General features: G+C 46.2%; 1 protein-coding gene across 2 annotated transcripts in view; it reads left to right on the forward strand.

The window, feature by feature from the left end:
• Nucleotides 1-762: 762 nt before the first annotated feature.
• Nucleotides 763-17203, forward strand: part of celf2 (cugbp, Elav-like family member 2) — a 1037523-nt gene continuing 1021082 nt past the window's right edge. For both annotated transcript variants that reach the window (XM_072471059.1, XM_072471057.1), the window contains exon 1: nucleotides 763-920. The gene's annotated coding sequence lies outside the window, so the exon portion shown is untranslated. The remainder of the gene's footprint in view (nucleotides 921-17203) is intronic.

The raw sequence follows: 17203 nt of genomic DNA on the forward strand, positions 1-17203 counted from the left end.
CTGTTGAGATTTCGACCGATGAAGAGATTGAAAACGCCTGCGGAATGCTTCTGTTGACGTGAAGCAGTGAAGCAAATTACATTTACTGTTACCCCTGGGTTATTCAACACTGGGCGAGGAACCCTTCAAGCCACATAAAAGGTTAGACCCACAAGATTACCAGTGACAAGCCCTTTGTGAATTATGAGTTAAAATATTGTCAATTACTGGTACCTTGTAGTGAAGCCTGTATCTGGGAGACGGTAAGAACGAACATCGACGCCTATTGTAAAGCAGGCAAATGAATGAATGTTTGATTTTAACAGTAGTTCGGTAGATGTATCTGCATACCCCCCCTATCGATCAGTTCATTTCTTTTTGAATCTTGGTGAATCTGATTCCAACAGTCACTTGCACTCATGAAACTTAACCTTAATCACCAACATCTATCTACCTGCCCGTCTTTGTTGAGATTTCAGTTTGTTTGCTGTGTGGCATCCACCATATCCCCCCCACCCACCCTGCGATTATCTCATCCGAGTTCACCCTGATACACATTAGCTGTTTGGTTTTGCTTCCAACACTATTTTTTTTCCGGGAACTCTCCCCCCTCTCCCCCCTACCCCTGTTTACAAAAAGCTTTCTGAACTTGGACCAAAGTGCCCTTTGGTGAGTCAGTAGAGTTGAAGTCGTTTGCATGCTGCATGTCTGTCTCCCTCCCACCCCACCCCTCTGAACATGCCCGCTTGCTTCCTGATGTGCACCTGACGTGTGCAACCCATTTGCAAAACCCACACAAACCTTCATCCAAACGGAGCAGTGCGAGGCAGCACTGAGAATCAAGACTACACCACTTGGGTCTGCCAGAGAGTGTGCAGGGAGTTACGCTTCCAGCCCATCGCCCCTTGTGTGCTGTTTGGGCAAAGTCGATTCCAGAAGAGGTAGGTTGCTGCTGGAATTTTTTTTTTCTGCAGAAACTTCGCCCTCATTTTTGTACTTTGATTTTCTGTGCTTGCAACGACAAAGAAAGCAGGTTGTCGTTTGCGGATTGAGGCGCCGGCACCTTTGCTTTGAAATCACTGCCTTATTTTGTTCCAAGTTTGCATTCTGCTGCTTTGTATAATCTGTGGCTTGTTGAGGAATGAACCATCTGTGTGACCTCGAGTTTACAATTTTATTGGACTCTAATCTCTCCGGCACTTGATGTCTGCTATGCATTGCGTGTAGCTATGTATATGATTTTTTTTTAATCTCTCCCTGCACTGGTCCACATGACTCAGAGTTCCCAGATGTTGTCAGCTTGACTGTGAGGAGGTAAGGGCTATGGGTTTATTGTCTTATACCGTGGAAATGATGCTGCTGGAGCATGACAGTTACTTACTTGTCACCAAAAGCAGTGTGTGGCTACCAGAGAGAGCTGTAATTAAAACCCTGCTGGCAAATTTCGGGAAGATTACAAGTGTCTGGCAAGGGGAGAACATTTTTTGCTCCACAAACTTTTTTTTTTGTTCCTTTTCCTTGCAACTCCCAGCTATTTATTTGCACAGAGGTTTCTTGGCTTGAAGTCTTTAGGATCCTGCTGTGCACGAGTGGTGTCGTTTTAACCTTTTTTCTCTCACTCTCTCTCAATTTATGATTACACTTCCTCAGGGTTGGCCAAAAACTGCTGATTTCCAATTACTTTACTAACTAGTGGACCGATGGATCGGTTCAAGTGCTGAGGGGATGATGGGACGGAATTCTTTAGAATTCAATGGCCCTCTCCCCCTGCCCACACAGAAGACGGGTAGGTAGGCTATGGATTGAAACATCACTGACCCCACTCAATAGCCCACTGTGATTTATACTGAAGTTGCTATTGTGGGCTCACTGCAATTGACAAAATCTTGAAGTTGTACATTTTCGAATCAATTGACCCCTTTTTTGAAGCCTCTTAGTCCCAGTGGCACTTGAAGAGCAAGAGTTAATTTAACAGGGTTATCATTCCCATCCGTTTACAACATTGACATGTGGTTTTAAAACAGGTAAAATATGACAAGCCCCATTCGGTTTTATTGAGTGCGATTTACAAATAAAACGAACACAATCCTTGTTCTGCCTGAAATTTCAGAGTCTGTGAATTCAGAATACACTGTTGGACTAACTGATCTCTCCCAACATGACACACACGGACTCATCAGGTAGGAAGGGAGAATTTGGATTTGTTTATTGTCACGTGTACCGAGGTACGGTGAAAAGTATTTCGCTGCGAGCAGCTCAAACAGATCATTTAGTACATGGAGATAAAAAGAAAATACATAAAAGGGCAACACAAAGTCCACAATGTAAATACATAGACACCGGCATCGGGTGAAGCATACAGGAGTGTAGTATTAATCAGGTCAGTTCATAAGAGGGTCGAATTATGTGGTGGGGTAGAGTTAGGACATGCAAACGTGATTTTTAAAATAAGATATAGTTGCATTTTGAAATCTCTCTCAATCTAATCGTTTTTTTTGAACTCACGTACATTTTGCTAACTGGTTTCTCATTATTTTCTTTTTTAAATCAGTTTGGCAAACTGTATCTCATTGTTGTGGGATCGCTCCTGCGGATCCCGCAGTGAATTCCTGATCTCGGTCAGACCTTGTAGGAAGCGCCAAGCAGTCACATCGAGGTTTGGAAACTTTGGACGACCAATCAACTTGTGCTGCTCTTTTGCACCTCCTAGTGGCTGATACAGAAATAACTGGTATCAGAAGAAATCATGCGACTCCTCTGGATTTTGACATGGGCAGTAACCAGTTCTTGAGGAGGAAGGGAAGATGCTATCTTGTAGAACTTGGGGGGGGGGGAGGGGGGTGGCAGGGGGGGGTGGCATTGATAGCAGGCTACAGAGTGTCATTGTGAAAATCCAAGGAACATCTCCTTGTGTTTTCAGTACATGGCTGACGTGTGAGGTCTTCAGAAGAATTATTTTTTTTAAATGAAAGGAGTTAATTTATACATTGGTAAGGAATCACCGTAAGCAACAATTAAATTCATTTACTTAGTGCCACTTTCTCCAAGTTGAGTATGGCATCTTAAAGAATGGAACTGGCACAGTAGAGCTTGGCATACAAGCCCATTGCTACATTGTTTGAGAGAAATTTATATTAAGTTTGGATGTTTTGAATCCATTTATTATTGAGATTATTCACTTCATTAGCACTCCTGTTTTACCACATGTTGAAGTACTTAATGGGCTTGCTTAGCATATGTATCCCTTGTGACGATGACCCTGTTACTGCAATGGCGCAGTGCTGCAGTTGGTAGCACTGATGATAATGGGGAGTGAGGGAGACTGCCTCATTTCTTGACAGGAACAATTTCACTACGGCTCTCCTCAGTATTACCAACATCAGTAGAGCAAGAGACTGCTGTATGGGCAGTGTTTACCACCAAGGGAACATTCCGCCGGATATTCAGGATTGCTGGAGTGCCATTGCGGTGTTGGAATGGGGGAGTGAAAGACCTCAGTGTATTACTGGAGGTCATGGCAGGTCCTCACAGACGTGTTCAGGGTGAAGCTGAGTTCTTTGCAAGAAGTTAGAAAATCATGAGAGAGATTTACATAGAGGCTATGGAAAAGGGCTAGGAAGGTAGGGAAGAACATTCAGGCAATGCTTTGCATCTCCTACATTATTCTTTGGAAATAGGAAAAGCTTCTATTTGATTTCCCCCACTGACAGCAGTAACATAACATCCTGGGGTATTTGACAGACTAGCTAATGCTGGATGCATGATGGGTAGAAGGGTATTTGTGCTAAAATGATTCTTTGCTCATTCTATAATATTGCTCAACGTTCAAGATGATAAAAAGTATTCAATATGTTTTTTCCTGACCCATTGTTTATCAGGTCTGTAAAATTAGATTGCCAGCTCTGGAGAACTGAACAGTTAGCTTTGCCCATTTTACAACCGATATTTTAAGATCCTTTTTAAGAAATATAATTAGGTTATTAGAATGTACGGTCCAATCCTGGATTATTGGGAATTCACCAGAAAATCTGTGACACTGTCCTTAACAAACTACCCAGCAAAACATTATTAGTAATCCTCAAGTCCAGCAAGGAAGAATCTTAAAACACTCGGTAACGCAAGTTAATTACATTGTACCTGGATTATAGAATTACAGAAATTTAATCATGGAAGTTACTCCAATTTCATTTCCCTGCTCTTTCTTTGTGTCATTTAATCATTTTCAAGTGTTTGTACAAATTCACGATTAAATATAATTTCAATTGCCATTTGAGGATAATGCAATGTGTGTCTTGTGCCCAGTTGCATTGTTTTTAAAGTTCTTCTGAAGAATGTAGCAAGAAACTTGTTTAATACTAAGGGCAAAAAAATACTGCTCATGCTTTTTTTGGGTTAAATATTTGCAATTGTATCAAATGTTCCGTCTCCATCTCCTTGTTGCTCGAAACTTACTTAACCAAGTGTCTCCATTTTTTGGTGGCCAATTGTGCCCTGCTCCACTCCTGTGAAGTGCCTTTGGTGTTTGAGCACTGGAAAGGTGCTATATAAATGCAGGTGATTGTTGCAAAAATGTTTTCCGTTTGGTGCACTCAGTGTTGGTTAGATCCAGAGTAAGACATCTTCTATTCCGTCCCTGACAATGTGCCAGCACGTTAATATCTACCACACAATTAAATTGTATTCTTTCTTGCACCTTGCCAAGTTAGAAAGAACAAAAGAACAAATGCCCTTGGTTCATACAATGACTTTTCAGCCTCTAATTGTCCCAAAGTGCTTTACAGCCGACGAAGTGTGGCGGCTGCCTTCTGACGTTCATTAAAGAGCTTATCCTCAAATATTAACCATTTTCCCCTTTCTCTCAGGTGATTTTTTGACCAGTTGAGTATTTGTGGCATTTTCCATTTATATTGCAGTTCACTTTTCTTGGGCAGTTTTCTGCTCTGGGTCTATATCCTTTTCAGGTCAAGTTTGAAACAGTTCAAACTGATTCAAGAGAAGGCACTTGCATCCTACAAAATGGAGAGCAGGCCCATATGCAATACACTATCCCTTGGCAAGCTGGGAGGTGAGACTATTATCATTTTGGCTCCAGTGCTGAATCTGAGTGTGAATCTGATGCCTCGCTAAAGTGGCCATTCTTTAAGGATGAGCTAGCATTAAGCATCAGAAGGGTATTAGGACCATAGAAAAGTTACAGCACAGAAGCAGGCCATTCCGCCCATCTTGTCCACACCATTCAAGCATGAAAAGCAAAATCACCAAGCTGGACCCTGTTCCCACTAATCAACTACCGTTTGCAGCCCACAACTCTCTGACCTCCACGATGGGTGTCATTTTACTTTGGGTGATTGGTTGGCTCAGTTGGCTGGAAGGATGGTTCATGGCGCAGAGAGAGACGCCAACAGCGTGGGTTCAATTCCCATACTGGCTGAGATTATCCATAAAGGACCTGCCTTCTCAACCTCGCCCCTCGCCTGAAGGGTGGTGACCCTCAGGTTAAACCATCACCAGTCAGCTCTCTCGCTCGCCCTTATAAAGGGGGAAAGTACAGATTTTGGCGACTTTAATTTTTCACGCTTTTGCAGCAGAGGTTATGGTGTAGTGGTCTCGACAGTAACCTTGGATACTTCCCACTTTCCGCTACCTCCCCCCAAGCCCATTCAGGAGAATTGAAGCAACCTCGCCTCCACCCAATCTAAACTCAGTTAGCTAACACAACCTGGATGGCTGCATAGATTTGTGAGATCTTGCTGTGTGCTAATTTGCTACTGCTGTTGCTTCCCTCAAACAGCAGTGACTGCGCTTCCAAAGCACGCAAGTGGTCATGAGACATGGGGGTGGGGGGGTGGGGGGGGGAGACGAATGATGTGATGAGGTCCTCTTTGTATTGCATGGAGTTCCATTAGAATATGCCCAGGAAGGGCAGTACCCTGTCCCAGTTTCTCTCACCCTGCCAATAGAATAATTATTGGATGTAATGCTTGAAAGGGTGGTGGAAGAACGTGAGAAAAGTAACTTTCAGCATAGGATAAATACTGCCAAAAGGGGGCGAGGGACCCCTGCAGGACTCTGGTGGAAGGGCAGAGGAATGGCACTAATTGGAGAAGGCCCCTCAAGAGAGCTGGGGCGGGCACAGTGAGCAGCTCCTCCCCAGAGCCTCCTCGGGCGTGTAGGCAAACAAAAAGGCCACTTGCTTCCCACACACGGTTTAACAAAGTATGCTGGGTGGAAGAACCCTTGGGGATGGCATGGATAAGGGAAGGACTTTATTTCCCCTCCAGTGGGGTGACACGGAGCACGGTGGTTAGCACAGTTGCTTCACAGCACCAGGGTCCCAGTTTCGATTCCCGGCTTGGGTCAATATCTGCGCGGAGTCTGCACGTTCTCCCCGTGTCTGCGTGGGTTTCCTCCAGTTGCTCAGGTTTCCTCCCGCAAGTCCCGAAAGATTTTTCCTTTATCTTATTTTTAATAAATTTAGATTACCCAATTATTTTTTCCAATTAAGGGACAATTTAGTGTGGCCAATCCACCTATTCTGCACATTTTTTGAGTTGTGGAGGCGAAACCCACGCAGACACGGGGAGAATGTGCAAACTCCACACGGACAGTGACCCAGAGCCGGGATCGAACCTGGGACCTCAGCGTTGTGAGGCAGCTGTGCTAACCGCTAGGCCACCGTGCTGCCCTACAAGTTCCGAAAGATGTGGGGCGGGATTCTCCACCCCCACGCCGAAGTGGCCGCGCCGTCGTGAACGCCGTCGAGGTTCACGACGGTGCGGAATGGCCCCGGTCCCGACCGATTCAGGCCCTGACAATGGACCAGTATCGGGGCCGCGTCATCTACCCGCGCCAGGCCTTGTCGCCCACGTAAAAGCAGCGCCGAATAGATGACGCGGCCGGCGCCGCATAATGGACGTCATCCGCGCATGTGCGGGTTGGCCGGCGCCAACCCGCACATGCGTGGTTGCCGTCCTGTCCAAATCCACCCCGCAAGAAGATGGGGGACGGATCTTGCGGGGCCGCGGAAGGAAGGAGGTCCTCCTTCAGAGAGGATGGCCCGACGATCAGTGGGCACCGATCGCGGGCCACCCCACATTCAAGGTGAAGCCCGGTGCAGGATCCCCCCTCGCCCCCCCACAGGCCGCCCCCCCCCCAGCGTTCACGCACCACCCACGACTGTAGCGACCAGGTGTGGACGGCGCTGGGGGGAACCCGCCGTTTTGGCCTGGCCACTCGGCCCATCCGGGCCTCAGAATAGCGGGGGTGCCAGAGAATCGCCATTTTGGGTATCTCCGCCGATTCTCCGGCCCGCGAAACTCGACTGGCCCGTTCCCACCGCTTGGGAGAATCACGGGAGGGCGTCGGACCGGCGTCCCTGGAAATTTCGGCGGCCCAGGCGATTCTCCCAACCGGCGTGGGAGTGGAGAATCGCGCCCGTGCTGTTTGGTCATTTGGTCATTCTGAATTCTCCCTGTGTGTACCCGAACAAGGGCCGGAATGTGGCGACTAGAGGCTTTTCACAGTAATGTCATTGCAGTGTTAATGTAAGCCTACTTGCGATACTAATGAAGATTATTATTATGATTAGATGCTGCACCGTTTGCACTTAGTTTCCCCCTCTCACTATTGGTCTCAAATTGCCAACTTCCTCGACTGTGACATCTTTTTGCACAAGGACATGAAATACATTTGAGCATTAACCTCACCGCCGTCCGGGCAGTGTTAGCTGAGACTGTGTTTCTCCACCAAAAACAAAGAGGGGCAGAATTAAATCAGGTTTCAAACTTCAAGGCCACCCCTTTTCCAATGGTGGAATGGTTTCTCTCTCTGTTTCTCTCTCTCCCTCTCTCTCTCCGTCTCCCTCCTAGTGCAGTGTGGCTCCTGCGAATTGGTTAACTCGCGCTGTTCATTAAGACCACAACGTTTGTTTTTAAATGTGCATTTAAATGGCTTTATTAGGAGCACGGTGCCCATTATTCCTTCCAGCGACTGCCAGTGCACCGGGTTCAGAGCAATTACACGGCACCCCAGTGCTCGGCTGCTTTTTATTAACAGTTCATTCAGCAGCAGCTAAAGACAGCCTGCCGGCTAATTACAGGCTTTCAGATTGTGCGCTGCAATTTGGGGGTTCAAATGTCAGGGGTGGCTGCAAGCTCTTTCTGAGTGAGTGAGAGAAAGAGAGTGTGTCTGTCTGTGTGAGTGTGACTGTGTGAGAGAGTGTCTCTGTGACTGTGTGTGTGTGAGAGAGTGTGTCTGTGTGTGAGAGTGTGTGTGTGGGTGGTCAGCATCCGCTCCTGGTTTCTTTGTTAAGCTTCATCCACCAATGTTATCGCAAGTCCAATTCGACTGGTGATTTACCTTCGGGGGTGGGGGTTCTGTTTTTGCTTTTGCTGTGGGTGCAGCATTTATATCTAAATTGGTCGCTCATTAAGGAAGAAAGAGCCGCACACAGTCTCCACTCTCTCTGGCTCTGGAGAGCTGCTCATTATTGACATGCGAAGTAATTGTGGAGCAAAGTGAAATGATGATGCTGATGGTGAGCAACATCTCATTTGCCGGAGATTTCTTTGACGGTCCCAATTAAAGGGAAGATGAGGTTGCCGACAACTTCCTTGAGGGTGTTTTTCAGCGAATGAATTACTTTTCTCAGACCCAGGACTTGGTTTTTGAATTCCCCCCCGCCCCCCCCGCCAGCGCTCCCCTTGTTAACATGATCATGGACTGTGATTGTTCGGCCTCTCTTTGGGCAGGAACACGATTTTAATTGTTGCTGTATAAAGTGCATATTAATACCGTTCTCGGGTCCAGCACTTTGCACGCTCCTGACTGTGAGCATTTCTAATCGAAAACTACTGGCCAGCGGTGAGTTCAGATTGCACCAGCCCACCTCTCTTATCTGTTATGGAGTGAGCCCCTGTGTGGAACAGCGTGCAAACTTATTCATGTTCCTCCGTCCATGTTTCTGGGGGGGGTGGGGGGGCTGTAGTATTAATCCATTTAAAATAAGTTTTTAATGATGCTAAAATCGCAAGGGAATTTTATATGAGCACATTAACGTGGCCATAAGTGAATAGTGCTCCATCAGTGAGGAGTGGTATGGGTGCAGTGGGTTCTTGCTGAGCAGGAAGGTTTGGGTCCGAATGTCACAACAGAGACGCGAGTACCAATTGCAGGCTGACACTACAGTGCAGTGCTGAGGGAGTGCTGCACTGTTGGAGGTGCTTGACGGGATTCTCCGTTCCTGAGACCAAATGTTGACGCCGCGGCAGGAGTCGTGGACTTGCACGACAGCAAAACTGGTGCTGCACCGGGACCGATTCAGCGACCGTGGAGGGGCTAGCCACGTGGAACACAATCGATTCCAATGAGAAACCGTGCGGGATTCGCCATGTCCGTGATCGACACTCAGGAGGCTGACCAGCTGCAGCCGCATATACACATTACACTCCCCACACATAAGAACATAAACATAAGAACTAGGAGCAGGAGTAGGCCATCTGGCCCCTCGAACCTGCTCCGCCATTCAATGAGATCATGGCTGACCTTTTGTGGACTCAGCTCCACTTTCCGGCCCGAACACCATAACCCTTAATCCCTTTATTCTTCAAAAAACTATCTATCTTTATCTTAAAAACATTTAATGAAGGAGCCTCTACTGCTTCACTGGGCAAGGAATTCCATAGATTCACAACCCTTTGGGTGAAGAAGTTCCTCCTAAACTCAGTCCTAAATCTACTTCCCCTTATTTTGAGGCTATGCCCCCTAGTTCTGCTTTCACCCGCCAGTGGAAACAACCTGCCCGCATCTATCCTATCGATTCCCTTCATAATTTTATATGTTTCTATAAGATCCCCCCTCATCCTTCTAAATTCCAACGAGTACAGTCCCAGTCTACTCAACCTCTCCTCGTAACCCAACCCCTTCAGCTCTGGGATTGACCTAGTGAATCTCCTCTGCACACCCTCCAGTGCCAGTACGTCCTTTCTCAAGTAAGGAGACCAAAACTGAACACAATACTCCAGGTGTGGCCTCACTAACACCTTATACAATTGCAGCATAACCTCCCTAGTCTTAAACTCCATCCCTCTAGCAATGAAGGACAAAATTCCATTTGCCTTCTTAATCACCTGTTGCACCTGAAAACCAACTTTCTGCGACTCATGCACGAGCACACCCAGGTCTCTCTGCACAGCAGCATGTTTTAATATTTTATCATTTAAATAATAATCCCTTTTGCTATTATTCCGACCAAAATGGATAACCTCACATTTGTCAACATTGTATTCCATCTGCCAGACCCTCGCCCATTCACTTAGCCTGTCCAAATCCCTCTGCAGACTTCCAGTATCCTCTGCACTTTTTGCTTTACCACTTATCTAAGTGTCGTCTGCAAACTTGGACACATTGCCCTTGGTCCCCAACTCCAAATCATCTATGTAAATTGTGAACAGTTGTGGGCCCAACACTGATCCCTGACGGACACCACTAGCTACTGATTGCCAACCAGAGAAACACCCATTAATCCCCACTCTTTGCTTTCTATTAATTAACCAATCCTCTATCCATGCTCCTACTTTCCCCTTAATGCCATGCATCTTTATCTTATGCAACAACCTTTTGTGTGGCACCTTGTCAAAGGCTTTCTGGAAATCCAGATATACCACATCCATTGGCTCCCCGTTATCTACCGCACTGTTAATGTCCTCAAAAAATGCCACTAAATTAGTTAGGCACGACCTGCCCTTTATGAACCCATGCTGCGTCTGTCCAATGGGACAATTTCCATCCAGATGCCTCGCTATTTCTTCCTTGATGATAGATTCCAGCATCTTCCCTACTACCGAAGTTAAGCTCACTGGCCTATAATTACCCACTTTCTGCCTACCTCCTTTTTTAAACAGACACACACCATCCCCGCCAACAAGATGGCCCTGGGTTGTGCTGGAGAGTGCCCATCCCGCTGATGGGTCATGGTTCGGCTGGGACCAGAGGGCACCTAGGGGAGTGGCCTGGGGATGGGGGGGGGAATACGACCTGTGGAGGGGGGGCCCATACGACCTGTGGTCCTAAGTTCACCGTGGGCCGTCAGCAGTGTGCGCAGCGTAGCTGCCTTGCAGGCCGTGGCAATGGTGTTCCGTGCCCGTCCACCTTGACCCCATAGCTCACCTCCTGGCCAACCCCCACCTCATTACATCCCTCAGCCCTGCCAGAAGCCCCCCCCCCCCCCCCACCCCCCAGCCAGCGGCACGACTTTCAGCAAGCTATAGCGATGTTGGTCATTTTCCGTACCCACCCGATCTCCCTCAGCAGCCAAGGCGCCTGTTTCACGATTTTTAAAAGCACAAATGAACCACACCGTCAGGGACTCAGCCCAGTGAAGGCGGAGAATCACGGAGGGCACAGAGAATACCGGGTCAGGCACGCTAATGATATGCCAAGGGTGTTTACTGTTGCCGCATAATCACTCTTCCAAATACTTCCATCGGGCAGAAGGTACCAAAGTCTGAGAGCACACACGAGCAGATTCAAAACAGCTTCTTCACCATTGTTACCAGACTCCTAAACGACCCTCTTATGGACTGACCTGATTAATACTACATACTGTTGCCCTATTGCGTATTTTCGTTTCATGTACTAAATGATCTCTTTGAGCTGCTCGCAGAAAAATACTTTTCCCAGTACCTCTGTACATGTGACAATAAACAAATCCAATCCAATCCGATATACTTCAACGTTGACTACACTTCAAAATAAACACTTTAGTGGCTTTGGAATATCCTGAAGTAATGAAAGGCGCTAAATAAATGTAAGCTTGCTCTTCCTATGAATCAAGTTTGAGATAAGTCATTGCCCACAGGATAATCACATGTAACCTCAGGCCTTGATTTAAGCCTTTTTTAATCTCGTTTCTCTCTTCACTAACTATCGCACTTCAGCTAGGTGTTGCAAAGAACTGTCCAGGCTGACTTTCTCAAAATTGGTTTTCAACGTAAGATGAAGAAAAATCTATTTTGCAATTAGTTTTAAAATCTGCATTAGTGGTCCTGGTAATGGTGTCAAAATGGGGCGGGTGACTTTATGGACTCTCTGCTTGTTGCCACTTATGTGAGGACCTGCCTGCTTTGGGCTGCAGGCCTCTTTTACAATCCAAATAGGGGTTATCTGATGAACATTGGATTCCAATTGCCATTTAGGACATTTTAGCCCTAATCAGAAGAGGCTCCAATCAGTTACTATTCATATGCCACATATAAATGGTCAGTGATGCTGGCTGAGGGATAAATGCTGGAAGGTCACCAGAGAGATTGTCTCTGCGCGTCTTTGACTGTTGTCATATCTTTTGCATCCGTCTGAGAGGATGGGCATCTCCAACTGTGCAGCGCTCCATTAATCCTGCACTGGAGTGTCAGCCTAGAGATGAGGCTCTGGAGTGGGCTGGAACCCATAACCTTTGTAACCCAAAGGCAAGAGTGCTGCCCTCTAGGGCTTGGCTGACACCTTCCTGGGAACACCCTGGCCAATGATTCCTCATTTTCCTCCTTGAGGGATCGATTTGACAATTACTGGGGCAGATTTGACTCTTCGTGAGCGGTCATCAGATCATCTGTGTGGATCTCGAGGAGGGAGGATAGTATGTTGGGGCTTCTGATTTTCCATTATCTGCTTCCCCAGGCTGGAAATAAAGTTTCTGCAATTGATAAACCTGTCTACCTCCTGACACTCCCTCTCCTCGCACTGCTCCAGCTTTCTACCACGTGGCTAATAGCACTGGATTAAAAGGCCGCTTCAAAGAACTTCCAAATATTCATTCTGTGTCCATTATCCTCCATTTGATGCTGCTGAAAATGTTAGCACTCCTGTCAAGGTTTAATGGCTGCACACGTAATAAAAAGGAAAGGATCGCACCCATTGTCAAGGCAACGCAGAGTGGAGCTCAGTATTATGCCTGACCTGGGGCGTACCTGATAGCGCGATCACCTGGCTGGATTCAGAGCGATAGAGTGCTCCATCACTCCTCCACCTTATGTGAGCCCTGCTGAGACTGGAAGTTCACCTTATTTTTTCTGGCAGGCAATTTTGGCTGGTGGGTGCAAGCCAAGGGCAAGATTTATGGATCTTTTTTATTAATCTGTCAAGCACCTGAGCTGGGCTCAATTTACTATTTTTTTAAAGCAGAAGAATATGTGATAAAGCTGACACTCGTGAAGTCTGCAGAAACAATATAAGCACAGCGGCAAAGCTCGCAGACAGAATCCCGAATGAGAATAGCTTCTCAATAAAAATAAACAAAAAGCAGAATTTCATAAGTTTTGACATGTTGGTAGCCTGGTGTTGTCACCGACATCCTCCATGCGAGGTGTTAGGCAGTGAACTCCTACTGCCATTGCAAGCAAGGGGGCTCATTAAATCTTTTTTGGAAAAGGATGTCTACCATCTACCACCTTCAGCTGAGGTTAATTGTTATTTTTCTTTTTTAAAGAGATTTTGTTTTTCCAAATGCCTAACAATCAACATTATAATGTTGTTTGCATGGTAACCTGGATTTGCAGAATGCACAAAACACTTGCATCAAACATGCATGCTTAAGCAGTAGGCTTAGCGTATCTGTAACCAGGCAGCTAAGATGAGGGGTATAACTGTCCATCAAACCACTGCAAGAGTATTTGGAATCCGCTTAGTGCTGTTTTATCATTCTTAATACAGGACAACAGATGTTGCAAAATCCTCATCAGGTTTAAATTCATTGATTATTTCGGGACTGACAGATGCGAGTGGTCACTTGCACATTTCACTGATTATGCGGCTTCACAATGACTCTGGGCAAGGATGTTTTGATGATTTAGCTCCTTGGATTGTCCCTTCCTTTTTCCTTCTGCACAAAACTAATTGTTTGGAATAACGTTATACAAGGGCGACATGGTGGCCCAGTGGTTAGCACTGTTGCCTCCGGCGCTGAGGCCCCGGGTTCGATCCCGGCTCCGGGTCACTGTCTGTGTGGAGTTTACACATTCTCCCTGTGTCTGAGTGGGTCTCACCCCCATAACCTAAAGATGTGCACGTTAGGTGGACTGTCCACGCAAAATTGCCCCTTAACTGGAAAGAATAATTGGGTATTTTAAATTTAGAAAAAAGAATAACTTTATACATTCAATTCCCAGTACAGCTGGGCCCCCTGAGACACATTGAAATGGGCTCTAGTATAATTCAACTTTAACCAACTAACCAAAGCATGTCAGCCATGGCTTATGAGCAGCATTCTTACCTCCTAGTCAGAAAGTTATGGGTTAGACTGGGATTTCCACTCGAGAGACTTGAGCACGGATTCCAGGCCGGCACTCTAGTGCAGTTCTGAAGGAGTGCCGCAATGTCGGAGGTGGAATCTTTGAGAAGAGATATTAAACACAGTCCCAGGCACACCTTTCAGATGGATGCAACAAAAAATCCCATTTTGAAGTAGAGGGTAGGGCAGCACGGCGGCACAGTGGTTAGCACTGCTGCCTCAAGCCGCCGAGGACCCAGGTTCGATCCCTGCTCCGGTCACTGTCCGTCTGGAGTTTGCACATTCTCCCCGTGTCTGCGTAGGTCTCACCCCCACAACCCAAAGATGCGCAGGGTAGATGAATTGGCCACGTTAAATTGCCCCTTAATTGGACTTTTTTTTTAAATGACGAAGAGGGCAATGTCCTGGGTGATATTTATCCCTCAACTGATGTCACAAAAAACAGATTGTCTAGTCATTTTGGACATTCTGAATTCTCCCTCTGTGGACCCAAACAGGCGCCGGAATGTGGCGACTAGGGGGTTTTCACAGTAACTTCATTGCAGTGTTAATGTAAACCTACTTGTGACACTAATAAAGATTATAAAAATTCTTATTGTTATCATCACATTTTTGTTGTGGAACCTTGCTCTGCGCAATTCCTGCATTACAACAGTGACAACTTCGAAATTACTTCACTGGCTGTCCAAGTGCTTTCTCTGACCTGAAATTGTGAATGGTGCTGGATCATTTTCATTGGCACTCATGCACGCACCACACTTTGTCAAAGATAGAGGGTATCCCAGAGCTTGGGGCCTACGCAACTAAAGGTGCAGCCACCAATGGTGGGGCAATCAAAATGGTGGATGAATAAGAAACCAGGAACCATAGAATCCCTACAGGACAGAAGGAGGCCAATTCGGCCCATCAAGCCTGCACCGACCCCCGAAAAAGCACCCTAATCCAGGCCCACTGCCCTGCGTTATCCTCACAACCCCATCTAACCTGCGCATCATTGGGCACTAAGGGGAAATTTAACATGGCCAATCCACCTAACCGTCAAGTCTTTAGACTGTGGGAGGAAACCGGAGCACTCCGGGGAAACCCACGCAGACAGGGGACGAATGTGCCGAAGTGCCTCGCGAAATTTATCAAGATCTCGCAAGACGTCATAATCTGGATCTCTAGGGGTACCCCCAGAAGATGAGCCCCCACCCCAACCCAAGGACTGCACGGCAATTTCCCAGGAGGTTCAAACTTCTGATGGGCAAGTGACCTGCACTGGGAATCATCCAATTTATATGAGAACATTTGGATGGTCCCAACTCTCCGTATCAGACTAGTTACCCAGGAAAAGTTAGTACTAAAACCACCTCAACACCTGGGTAACTATAGTACTGACCCCTGTTGGACTCCCCACCTCCCTGACTAAATTATGTCTTTTGAACAAGATTTTGAACTAGGTCTCCTTCTACCTGCACAGGTGAATGTGAGACCCTATATCACTGATTAGGGAAAGCAACAGGGGGGAGTTTTCCTGGCATTTATCTCTCAGCCAACACTACTGAACAATTGCAGATTCTCATGTGTGAATTGGCTACAGTGTTTGGCTACATACCAATAATGACTGCATTTTAAAAGTAATTCTTGTCTTCAGAACAGGATGAGAACGTGAAAGATGCAAGTTCTTTTTTTCTATAAACTGGAATCATATGGAATCTTGCTATATACAGGGCAGCTGGGACAAGCTGCGATGTTTTTCCTTTTTCGCTGAATGCTCATCATCATTGTTCACCTCTCCTTAGCAGAATTACTAAACGGTCATTCATCTGCTTAAACATGTTCAGCGGTTATTACTACAGATACATCAAATTTGCTTGATGGTTATTCGTTGCTATTCAAATGTTTATTGCTAAAATTGCAAGCTTCAGCAATGCGTGCCCCCATTTCCTTTTTGATTTATGAGGAAAAGGAAATTTATTCCTTTTTGGGGGAAAAAAAAAAGTAAAATATAGTCTAATATTTTGGCCTCTAAGGCTTGTGGAATCCTATTACCGTGAAGTGTTTCAAAGCTAAGCTAATAAAGAGGCAGAGGTTCATCTGTTTATTATGGAGTGCAATCTAACAGACGCGGTTTAACTACATCGTTTTGGAGGCCGGGACTGGCAGGAACCAATGCTGGAACGCCCAAGTGTGCTGACGGTTAACCGTTAAAACATGCACCTGAGTTTGCTACTTGGAGCATGACCCAGAACAGATTATGGCAAGTCCATTACTGAGTGGCACCTCTCTATCCTTCATTTCCCTCAGAATCGTGGACAATTATTTCAGCACAGAAGGAGGCCATCCAACCAGACATGTCTGCACTGAATCGGAGCAATTTAACGAGTTCCACTCCCCCGCTTTCTTCTCATAACCCTGCACGTTCTTCCTTTTCGATAACAATAATCCAATTCCCTCTTCAATGCCCCAATTGAACCTGCGTCCACCATGTTGCTAACTTTTGGTTGGCTCTTAAATGTTGCCCGTTGTGTCTTTACTTAATTTGCTCTGTTTCTATAACCTTTGCTCTAGAGTCGCCAGGTATCTTTATGATACCACCATGAGGTTCAAGTTCAAGTACTGATCAATAACTCACTACACCAGTTAGTAAGTTTCAAATCAAAACACATTTATTATACACAGTCAATCACTACTCATGCATAAAACTCTACTTACTAGACTATCTCTAACACTATAAGTCTATACTTAGCTTTGGAACTGGCCCACCAGGTCAGGGGAACAAAAGACCTTTCGTTCGGGTTCTGAGTCTGCAGGATTCAAAAGCTGGTATGGACTGGTAGCTAGGAGCGCCTATCTCGTAGCGTGCGTTGACTGGAGACTTACTTGGTTGATGCGGCAGCTAGGCAGGTCACTGTCAAAGGTTGTTTCGAGCTGCTGAGTGACCCTGCCAAGGACGAATTG

The sequence above is a fragment of the Scyliorhinus torazame genome, chromosome 13 (genome assembly GCF_047496885.1).
Source record: "Scyliorhinus torazame isolate Kashiwa2021f chromosome 13, sScyTor2.1, whole genome shotgun sequence".
NCBI lineage: Eukaryota > Metazoa > Chordata > Chondrichthyes > Carcharhiniformes > Scyliorhinidae > Scyliorhinus > Scyliorhinus torazame.